The sequence below is a fragment of the Bidens hawaiensis genome, unplaced genomic scaffold (genome assembly GCF_021521415.1).
Source record: "Bidens hawaiensis isolate Kalapana, Puna unplaced genomic scaffold, B.hawaiensis_p1.1 tig00029295_1, whole genome shotgun sequence".
Lineage (NCBI taxonomy): Eukaryota > Viridiplantae > Streptophyta > Magnoliopsida > Asterales > Asteraceae > Bidens > Bidens hawaiensis.
In genome coordinates this window covers 221,239-231,986 of record NW_027505149.1, presented here as the reverse complement: position 1 = coordinate 231,986, position 10,748 = coordinate 221,239, and the positions used below count along the sequence as shown (strand labels likewise).

At 39.5% G+C, this 10,748-nt stretch overlaps 1 pseudogene across 1 annotated transcript; it reads left to right on the top strand.

Annotated features, from left to right (window-relative positions):
• The first annotated feature begins 3,751 nt into the window (after positions 1-3,751).
• Positions 3,752-9,609, top strand: LOC143611077 (cytochrome P450 CYP72A219-like; annotated as a pseudogene). Its single transcript, XR_013149704.1, has 6 exons — positions 3,752-4,030; positions 4,096-4,210; positions 6,993-7,116; positions 8,220-8,476; positions 8,547-8,931; positions 9,182-9,609. The product of XR_013149704.1 is annotated as a cytochrome P450 CYP72A219-like (transcript).
• Positions 9,610-10,748: the final 1,139 nt, after the last annotated feature.

The following is a 10,748-nucleotide window of genomic DNA, read 5'->3' as shown; positions in this document are numbered from 1 at the left end:
AAGTGCCGGATCTTGGCAATCGCCATCGGATGCACCTCGGTCAGGTGCACACCGTGCCTCTCCAGGACACGGTACACAAACTTTGTCAATGGGAACCTAAGGTTCCCATAAACAAAGAATGCAGCATATACCCCGATCTTGCCGCTGGGGGCATCGTACACAGTCTGGTGGGGTTCAGGAAACTCAGGCTCAAGAGACTCAAGCATGAATTTCCTGACGACATACTGGTATTGATCGACAGGTAGAGCACACTGGCACTCGCCAGCAGTACTCCTATCGTCGGCTACAGCTTCAGCATCATGGGAAGACATATTGCAGAGGAAGAAGAAACGATTTCGGAGGAATGCTCAACTGAATAAGGGAGTATTCACCAGAAATCGCCTTAGAGATGAAAGAGAAGAAGTGAAGATGTGAATTACAAAGGACCCTCTTCCCCTTTATATAGTGATCGCAATTAATGCGGTGAATTTAATGCGAAGGAGAGAGAAATTGAAGGTGCAATGAAAACGTGACATGTGGCACCGGGCAAGCTGGCAACAGCTGTTGACAGGACGAGTACCATTAATTTCACGGCCACGCGCCCGAAAAATCGCGCCCACGCGCCGTAAAAAGCGTCTGGAATGACCATATAATGTCACGTCGCCATAACTTCCTGCACGTCCTGACACAGTCAGAAGAAACCGTCGCACGACGACTGTTCTTATCCTTTCAACAACTTCAAATTTCAAAGATTCAAAAAGATTCGAAAAGTAAGCGGGAAAAACCCCTTATCCCGGTTATCCAGTTCACCGTAAGACGGCTGTGGGTACAGTGTTAAGGCAAAACCCTTCACATACCTAGCACCCGCAGGACACGGAAACCGGAAAAACCCGATTATGAAGTCGGGTGCGGGTACAGTGTTAAGGCAAAACCCTTCACATACCTAGCACCCGTAGGGCACGGAAACCGGAAAAACCCGATTATGAAGTCGGGTGCGGGTACAGTGTTAAGGCAAAACCCTTCACATACCTAGCACCCGCAGGGAACGGAAACCGGAAAAAACCCGACTATAAAGCCGGGTGCGGGTACAGTGTTAAGGCAAAACCCTTCACGTACCTAATACCCGTAAAAAGTCATACCTCGGCACCCAATTGTAAGTCGGGCGCGGGTACAGTGTTAAGGCAAAACCCTTCACATACCTAGCGCCCGCAGGGGATTAAACGCCAGGAACACCCCGGCAACCATAAGTCAGGCGCGGGTACAGTGTCAAGGCAAAACCCTTCACGCACCTAGCCCTGCAGGGATTTAACGCCAGGGATACCTTGGGAGTAAAGTAACTAATAAGACGAAGTGCGGGTACAGCGTTAAGGCAAAACCCTTCGCATACCGAGCACTCCATGGGAATTGAAACCAAGAAGGATCTTCTGGGCCATGCTTGCAGAAACGGGATTAACATCCCCGCATAGCGGGAACGTCAAGAACTAGATTGTTTGAAACTTCAGGATGGAATTGGTGGTTATAACATGATTGATCACTATGTTCAAAACCACCAAGACCTCATGAAGAATCTACACAAAAGGTTCTAAACGCTCCTGACTTGCGGGGAGGTTACAGACCTATCCGCATCATCCCAGAGATCAAGCAGAACATTGGGAAATTCTGCGTGACATTGGGAAACCCGTGGGTAAGACTTCCCGCGGAAAACCCATAAAAACTAAACCCTTTTCAAAAACCCCTTGCTTAAGTCCAAAAGTTCACCTCACTTTATTAAACATTCATGAGAAGAACATTGGACTGGGGGACTTGAAGAGGTAGGTCCCAGCAGAGGTGGTTAGGACCCGCAAGACTCCCTTAAAAGGAGACGTCTGCGCAGTTGAACACGCAAGACTCCTTAAACGGACGTCTACGCAGTTGAACCCGCAGACTTCACCATAGGGACGTCTGCGCCGCGACCTACCAAACCCGCAGGACCCACCACGCTCAGAGTTGTGACGACCTCACATGCGGTACGCAAGCTGGTCCCGCAGGAAATGCCTCCCTATGGTTTCCAAGTATCCGCCTGTTCCCGCAGGTGCGGATACCCGCCATTAGGGACTGGCCACCCGCGCAGCATGGCTACACGCATAAGGCTCAAACTCGTAATAATTCAGTAGTCACCTGAAGAAGGAATGAGCGAAGTCGGGAACATTCCCGCATAAAGGCAGGAGGGGGAAAACTCCCGCCTAAATGAGCCAGTCCGTATAATAATGGAGGATCTTTTGTGTGATACCTGATGAGGTATGGACAAAAGATCTGACCAACGATACGACAGCTCACTGACAGCAGCATGGCAGACAACACGCCACAGCACTGTGACCAATAGCCGCCGCCTGCTCACCAACTCCTGCCATACCACGTGCCTAGCCTGTAGTTGGTGGAAAAGGAAAAGTGAACAGCACGCCTGGTCACTGTCAGCCGCTACCTATCCACCAATTACCAGCAGGGCACGTGTGTAGGCCACAGTTGGAAGAGTAATAGGCCGGCTAAACCTCCTTGGAAACCCACCTTCGGCTATAAAAGACATCAAATGGTATTATCATTGGATCATCTAATATCTTGTATAATTTACCTGATAACTGCTCTAGTATTCTTAATATACTTTTATATTCAAAGAGTAATATAGACTGATTCTCACGCCGGAGGGTGGTCACAAGGAGGAACCCCCCCCCTTTCTTAGTGACGAGCTCACGGTGTCTGTTTTGCAGGTTATCGGAAGAACCATCTTGCCGGAATTAACCCCTCGTGGGAAACGTCTATCTAACCCTCAGGTTACTCGTAATCTGTTGGGGTTCGACTGGTGTTTCTTCAATATTATAGATAGATAAACTAGTCGTAACGAGTATACAATGATAACACATAAGTAGTTTGTATAAATACATTGGTTGAATAGTACTTTTTGGATTTAACGTACTAACAACAATCAACCTATTTATGCACAATTCACGCTTTTGTTTGTATGCTAATATATTATATTTGGATGCTTTTGTTAATGATTTTTAATTTTGACGTTTATAATATTTAATCACACGTGAAGAACCATTTTGCAGTTCCTTTCATTTGAATGAGACCCAAAGGCCAAAGCTAACCGGATTCTGATCCAGGGGATTTCTTTTAATTGTATAAATTATTTGGATTATTAAATATATATTTTAATCAACTGTTCAAATCAATAACGGTATTTTAGTAGATAAATAAATAAGAAACACTTCTAATTACCTCTTCAATATATCGTCACCATATTCTTGAGTTCTCCACTTCTTTACATTGAATTTTGTATACTACCAACTAGCCATGGAGTTGATTACAGTTTCTTGTGTTCTTAAAATCAAAGAAAATGGAGAAGTTTTTACAAGATTAAGGCCTTTACCGACAACAATCACAGCGTCTTTATGCACAATTTCCACTTTTGTTTGTATGCATATATAAAATATTATGTGGACGATTTTAGTAAAGATTTTTGATCTTGACCTTTTTAATATTGTAATCACATGCAAATTACCATTTTGTAGTTCCTTTCATTTACATGAGGGACCCAAAACTAACGGATCCGAGGGGATTTTTTAAAATTATATAAAATTTATGAAACTTAAAGAAATTATTTAGATTATCACATGTTTTTAATCAACGGTTCTAATTATTAATGGCATTTTAGTAAAAAAAAAATTAAGGACACTTTTAATAACCTCTGTAATAAATACCCTCCATCATGTAAAGTTTTCTTTTGACACTTTTGTGTACTATCAACTAGCCATGGAGTTGATTACAGTTTCTTGTGTTCTTGGAGCAGTAATGCTGTTGATTTATATATGGAACTGGTTGTGGTTGAAACCAAAGAAGATGGAGAAGTTTTTAAGAGATCAAGGGCTCAAGGGTACCCCATATAGATTCATGCATGGAGACCTGAAAGAGATGGTGCAGATGAAAAAGGAAGTTGAGTTTAAGCCCATGAGTCTAACTCACGATATATGTCATCGCGTCTCACCGTTCGTTAACAAATCACTCACCGATCTTGGTATGCACTGTACCTTTGATTTTCAGTCTTAGTTTTGTTTGTTGAACTGTTGGTTTCATGTACAGGAAAGAACTGTTTTACATGGATAGGAACAACACCTATAGTGCATATATCTGAACCGTCCATGATACAAGAGATCTTGAGTAATTATAACAAGTTTCGGAAGCCAACGAGTGGTATGTTGGCCCAGACGGATCAAACAATCGAATTAAACGAACTTATCAAACAAATGAACACGAGATATTGGGGTAACAACCCTCGACTCTTTTCATATATCAAACGAACATACCAAACGACCTTCACGGACTTATCAAACCCTCGACTCTCTCTTAACTCTCTATCTCAACTCTCACCAAAACAAATAATAATCTAGACCCTTTATATAGACCTACTTAACTTGTTCTCCAAGACATACCTTTCCTAAACCTACTACAATTCAAATACCTAAATTAAAACATAATTAAATAAACCCTTAACTTTATTACTAATTCAAGATTAAACCTTCATTCACCCCCTTAATCTTGAATTGTACTTCTTCTTGCATTTGTTCCTCCTTTTCAACTGACTATAGCATACTTGCTTCACCGATTCTTCAAACTTAGCATTCGTTCCTTCCGTACTTAACTTTGAAACTACATCGTCATTTTCTTTCTCAAATCGCTTTTTCTCATCGACTCGTTCTTTACCAATACTTTCACGAACTCCAGACAAATTATTCGGAATTGTTCCAAACCGAATATCCTTCACTTTCATAATCGGTTTCACATCATAATTTTCTTTCTTTTCATCTTCAAAGTTGTTAGAATTACAACATACCTGAAGCTTGAAGTTGTACGTCATATTCAGATTTCTCTGAACCTTCATCAAAAATCTTTCTTTCTGATCATATAGCCTCAATGTACCATTGGCTATTTCAATCTTACATCCTTCTTCATCCAACTTTCCCAAGCTAAGAAGATTGGTCTTCAACTTAGGGATATAGAAAACATTACAAAACGTTTTCTTTTCACCAGTCTTACTTACCACAGTCACATTACCTTTACCTTTGATCTCAATCTCGGATCCATCACCAAACTTCACTTGACTCGAAACTTGTTCATCTAAGGTAGTAAAAAACTCTTTCTTTCCTAACATATGATGACTTGCACCATTGTCTAAGTACCATGTACTTTCATTCTTTTCATCCTTTTCGAACACACCAGGGATAACCCTTTCTTCATTCAAACTTACTTTCTTTATTGAACCAACTGCCATGAACAAAGAAGGATCAACATCATTTTCTTTCTTTGTCAAATTCACTTTATCATTCCCTTTGCTTGGTTCCTTGCATTCATTCGAGTAGTGCCCAATCTTACCACAGTTGTAGCACGTTACATACTTCCTTCTATCTTCCCATTCTCCAGGGTTCTTTTTACGGTATTCACCCCGTTCATCATTCTTACGCTCATTCCATCTTGGATTCCCTCTTCCTCGTCCGTTGTACCTTCCACGGCCTCTACCACGTCCTCGGTAGTTTTCAACTTTCTTTTCGTTTTGGGTGAACATGAGCTGACTTTGGGATGAACTTCCATTCACATTCTTGAACTTGTTTCTTTCTTCATATGCCTTCAAACGCCCAACCACATCTTCAAACGCCATTGTTTCGATGTCTGTGAGCAGCTCCATCGAAGAAACAACGGGTAAATATTTATCCGACATAGAGTTCAAGAACTTTCTTACCAAAACCTCTTCTTCAAGTACCGCTCCCAAGCTCTTGTACTTTGATTGTACTCCACCCAACTTCGCTGCATAATCATCAATACTTTCTGTCTCTCCCATCTTCAATGCATCTAACTCGGTTCTTAGCATTTGAACACGAGCTTTCTGAGTTCTTTCTGCACCAAGATAACGAACTCTTAACGCTTCCCAAACATCTTTCGGTTCTGAATACTTGGCCATCTGAAGCATCACATCTTCAGGTAGGGTTTGAAAGATAACACCCAATGCCATAAACTTCTTTCTTTCTTCAATTCCCACACCCTTTTCTTTATCAATCGCATCATGCAAACCATTCGCACCCAAAATAATTTTCACCATAACCGACCATGACGCGTAGTTGGTCGACGTTAACTTTGGTGCTTGCAAAACAAAACTACCTATCGATTCTTTCATTGTTCCCGAACTTCCCGCTTCTTTATCACCGGCCATGTCACAATCCTAACGCGGTCAACGAAGAATTAATCGATTCTAGTTTAACTTTCCTTTTTCCTTTTCGGTTCAGCGATGAACAAAAAATAAATGTGTTGAGGTGACTTCCAAGGTTTCCAAGAAGCCAAACAAGTTGCTAAAACCAAGAAACAAAATATATGATGGCTACTGGTGTTATACAAAGTCAAACCATCAAGGGTTTAATATTAAAAAAACAACTATCGATTCTTTTCTTTGCAAGTAACGACAAGCCAAGTAACAATTGCAATACTTTTGACCAAGAATTACTTCTTGAAATTCGTGTGATAAACCTTTTTCCTTCTTGCTTCCAGATTACGAACAACCTTATTCCAAATCACCAAAACCTCTCAACCGAACAAAACTTTCGACGTGAAATAATACGAAATTTCACGTGAATACGAGCCGTGGCTCTGATACCAATTGTTGGCCCAGACGGATCAAACAATCGAATTAAACGAACTTATCAAACAAACGAACACGTGATATTGGGGTAACAACCCTCGACTCTTTTCATATATCAAACGAACATACCAAACGAACTTCACGGACTTATCAAACGTACATGGAGATGAGACTCCTTGACTCTCTCTTAACTCTCTATCTCAACTCTCACCAAAACAACTAATAATCTAGACCCTTTATATAGACCTACTTAACTTGTTCTCCAAGACATACATTTCCTAAACCTACTACAATTCAAATACCTAAATTAAAACGTAATTAAATAAACCCTTAACTTTATTACTAATTCAAGATTAAACTTTCATGTTAATCCACTAACAAAGTTGCTAATAGCAGGATTAGTTAACACTGATGGTGATCAATGGGTTAAACATAGGAAAATCATCAATCCAGCATTCCATGTCGAGAAGCTCAAGGTGTTGTTTTCTTATTTCATTTTTGTAGGTGGTTTAGAAATCTGGCAAGTATTTTAGATATTTTTTGAAAGTTGTACAAACATGCACTTTACTTGGTGTTTTGAAATCCGGCCCTGCCTATCGGACCAGTCCAACTGGGACCGGGTTGGGTCAGTGTACTTGGCCTGTTTTCAAAAAACCCGTCCGGTTTTACGGGTGAGCGGTTGGCCCAGACCGGTTGACCCAGCGGGTGAACCGGTAAAACCCATTTTTTCATTAAATTCAAAATGAAATATGCATGCCGGGATTCAAACTTGGATCATTTTGAAGATTGAAGCTTTAATAATTACTCATGAGTCAACCAATCAAGCTTCATTGATGTCTTTATTAATCAAGCATAAATCACACATATTTAAAAACCAATGTATAAAATATTAAAGTATGTTATTATTTTTTTTATCATTATTTTATATATATATGAATTATATATATATGCAATTATATATTTAAATTATTTATGACTTCATCCGAGTCAAATACCGGTCCGCCCTCCCGGATCGGTTCGACCTTTGACCCGATAAGGCGTCCGGGCCGAGTCTAAAAACATCAACTTACTACACCTATGAGCAAATAGGATAATGTTCTTTCCTTCTCTTAGAAAAAATAAAAATAAAAACAATTAACAATGTTTTTGAGTTTGCTGACGTGACACGCGAACTTCGATAACTACAAATGGTGGAGTTTGCTCCATCCACCAGGAAACTCAAGCTATATATTAGTGATTTGACCAACAACTTCCACTTTTTGCTTGTCAAAAAAACAAACTCCATGTTGACTTCTTTTTCATGTAGAGATTAACAAGGAGTCAAGAGTTATTTGTGGGTTGAGTAATTTGCTGAGCAAACTCCACCTTTTTGTACTTTATAAGTTCAAACCGGGGAACTTAAAAAACATTGTTAAAACTCCTTTGAGTTCACTTCTACGTGTAGTGAACTGAACTGCCTATTTGTACGACTTTCAAATTACGGCTACATATCCAAAAGGTTCTAAACCTCCTCTGTATATGACCTACAAATCCAAACGAATTATGTTTATGGTATAATTATTTTTTGGCATTCATACAGCACATGCTACCTGCATTTTATGTTAGTTGTAGTGAGATGATGGAGAAATGGTTAGAAATGTTAACCACCAAAGAAGGCTCTAGCTCTTCATGTGAAGTGGATGTGTGGCCTTAGCTTCAAACCTTTTCGAGTGATGTCATATCGCGTACAGCTTTCGGTAGTAGTTTTGAGGAAGGAAGAAAGATATTTGAACTTCAAATAGAATAGTCAAAGCTAGTTACAAAGGCTCTATTATCATTTTACGTTCCAGGATCAAGGTGAGCCAGTTATAACACTATGTTTGGATATTTTGTGCATGCTAACGAATCAAATATGTAAACTCTATAGATTTTTGCCAACAAAGAACAATAAAAGGATGAAAGAGATCAGCGAAGAGGTGAACGGTTCGATAAAGGGCATTATAAATAAACGACTTGCCGCCATGGAAGCTGGTGAAGTTAGCAATCATGACCTTTTAGGCATACTTTTGGATTCCAACCTCAAAGAAATTAAACAGCATGGGAATAACAATTACGGGTTAAGCATAGACCAAGTCATTGAAGAGTGCAAACTTTTCTACTTTGCAGGCCAAGAGACAACAGCAAACATGCTTGTTTGGACTATGATTTTGTTAGGCAAACACGTAGAATGGCAGACACGGGCTAGAGAGGAAGTTTTATGCATCTTCGCACATAAAAAACCAGATATTGATACCCTCGGTTGTCTAAAAGTTGTAAGTTATTAGAACTACACAAACGTGCGTGCGTGTGTGTAATGAAAATGCGATTGATATATAGTTTACTAAATCAATTATATTAGAGGGAACCCTTAATATAAACTGAAGAAACGCTATAAACATACCTATTTTGCGAAACGTGGGCTATATACAACTAATTAAACCCTAAAATACAATATTAATTACTATACTTAGCACTAAACAAACCCATGTTGAATAAGTTGTACTCAAATCTCTCATTTTGCAGATGAACATGATCTTCAACGAGGTTCTTAGATTATATCCACCAGCAATATTAATAAAAAGGGAAGTAAATGAAGAAACAAAACTAGGTAACCTAACAATACCAGTAGGTTCGCTCATCCAAATAAACGCATTAAGTATACACCATGACAGAGATAAATGGGGTGATGATGCAAACGAGTTTAAGCCATAAAGGTTTTCTGAAGGTGTATCGTAGGTCACCAAAGGACAAACAGTGTATCTCCCGTTTAGTAATGGCCCGCGGATATGCATCGGCCAAAATTTCGCTATGCTAGAAGGAAAAATGGCTCTTGCAATGATTCTGCAACGCTTCTCGTTTGAGCTCTCTCCATCCTACTCACACGCGCCATATACCATAATTACTCTACAACCACACAGTTTGGCTCTCACTTGATTATGCATAAACTTTAGCATATTTTTTTACATCGAAGTATGTTGGGTTTTATAATATAGTAGCTTTATAATTTGTGTAATACACGGGATGATCCAAATAATAAAAAGACTATTAAAGCTAAGCAACATGTCACACCCCCATTCTAGGCCTAGGGGTATGATCCATAGTTGGTACCATGTTGGTAAATAAATCAGAGTTACGGGTTTTAGCGGAAGACTTTATGAAAAACAAAGGATCGATAATATAAGATGTTTACATTACAAAAGACGAGACAAAAGTCTCGTTTAATATTTACTTGTTTATAGTTTACAAAAACCATCATATTTTAATATTTACACAAAATTATCCGAGCCATCGGATTCTTGAGCTTCTTCGTCTTGCAAGCTCTAACCTTGGTTACCTGCAAAATGTTATTAAAATACGTCAGCAACGAATGCTGGTGAATATGCTGACGCTAAAATATTTTCTTTACTTAATTACCCCTCGAGACCACGTAAGTCTCGGCCCATCTTGGTTTAGGAATAATCAAGTTAAAACAATCATCATAAACTTGAGTCTCTGCACTAGGTCACCTCAGCGAAACACCGCAGCGTTTATGACATAACTTAGGTACCATAAATATACACATGGCCATTCCCCACTCGGACGTAACTTAGGTCCGGCCCATCGTGGCTGGAGGTCGTGACCAAGCGTGATGCGATGTGCCCACCGCATTCCACATATGTAAGGATCCAGACAAACGTATACCATAGCCTGAGGGCTGGCTTATACTCTTATTTATAATGTTTTTAAAGACACGAAGCCTCATGTAAAGTTTTACACATAACACGTTTGTTTGTTTGAAAACAAGTTTGTAAAAGTGGGGCGTATTCACCTTTTCAATAGGATCGGCTTCCAACACCGTCCGTAGATCTCTTCTTGCTATCTCGCACCTATAGTACGAGTATAACATTTATTAGTCGGATACACGATCCGGCTTTAAGACCTCTAGTCTTAATTATCTCGATGAACCTTTAGTTCATAATTTCTTTTTACTTTAAAACCTTTAGTTGAAAAGTAATATTAATAAACCTTTAGTTTATTTATAAAAACCCAGCGTTTCTTCTTCATTAAGAAACGTATTTCTTTCTTTATTATTTAAGTATACTCATTACAC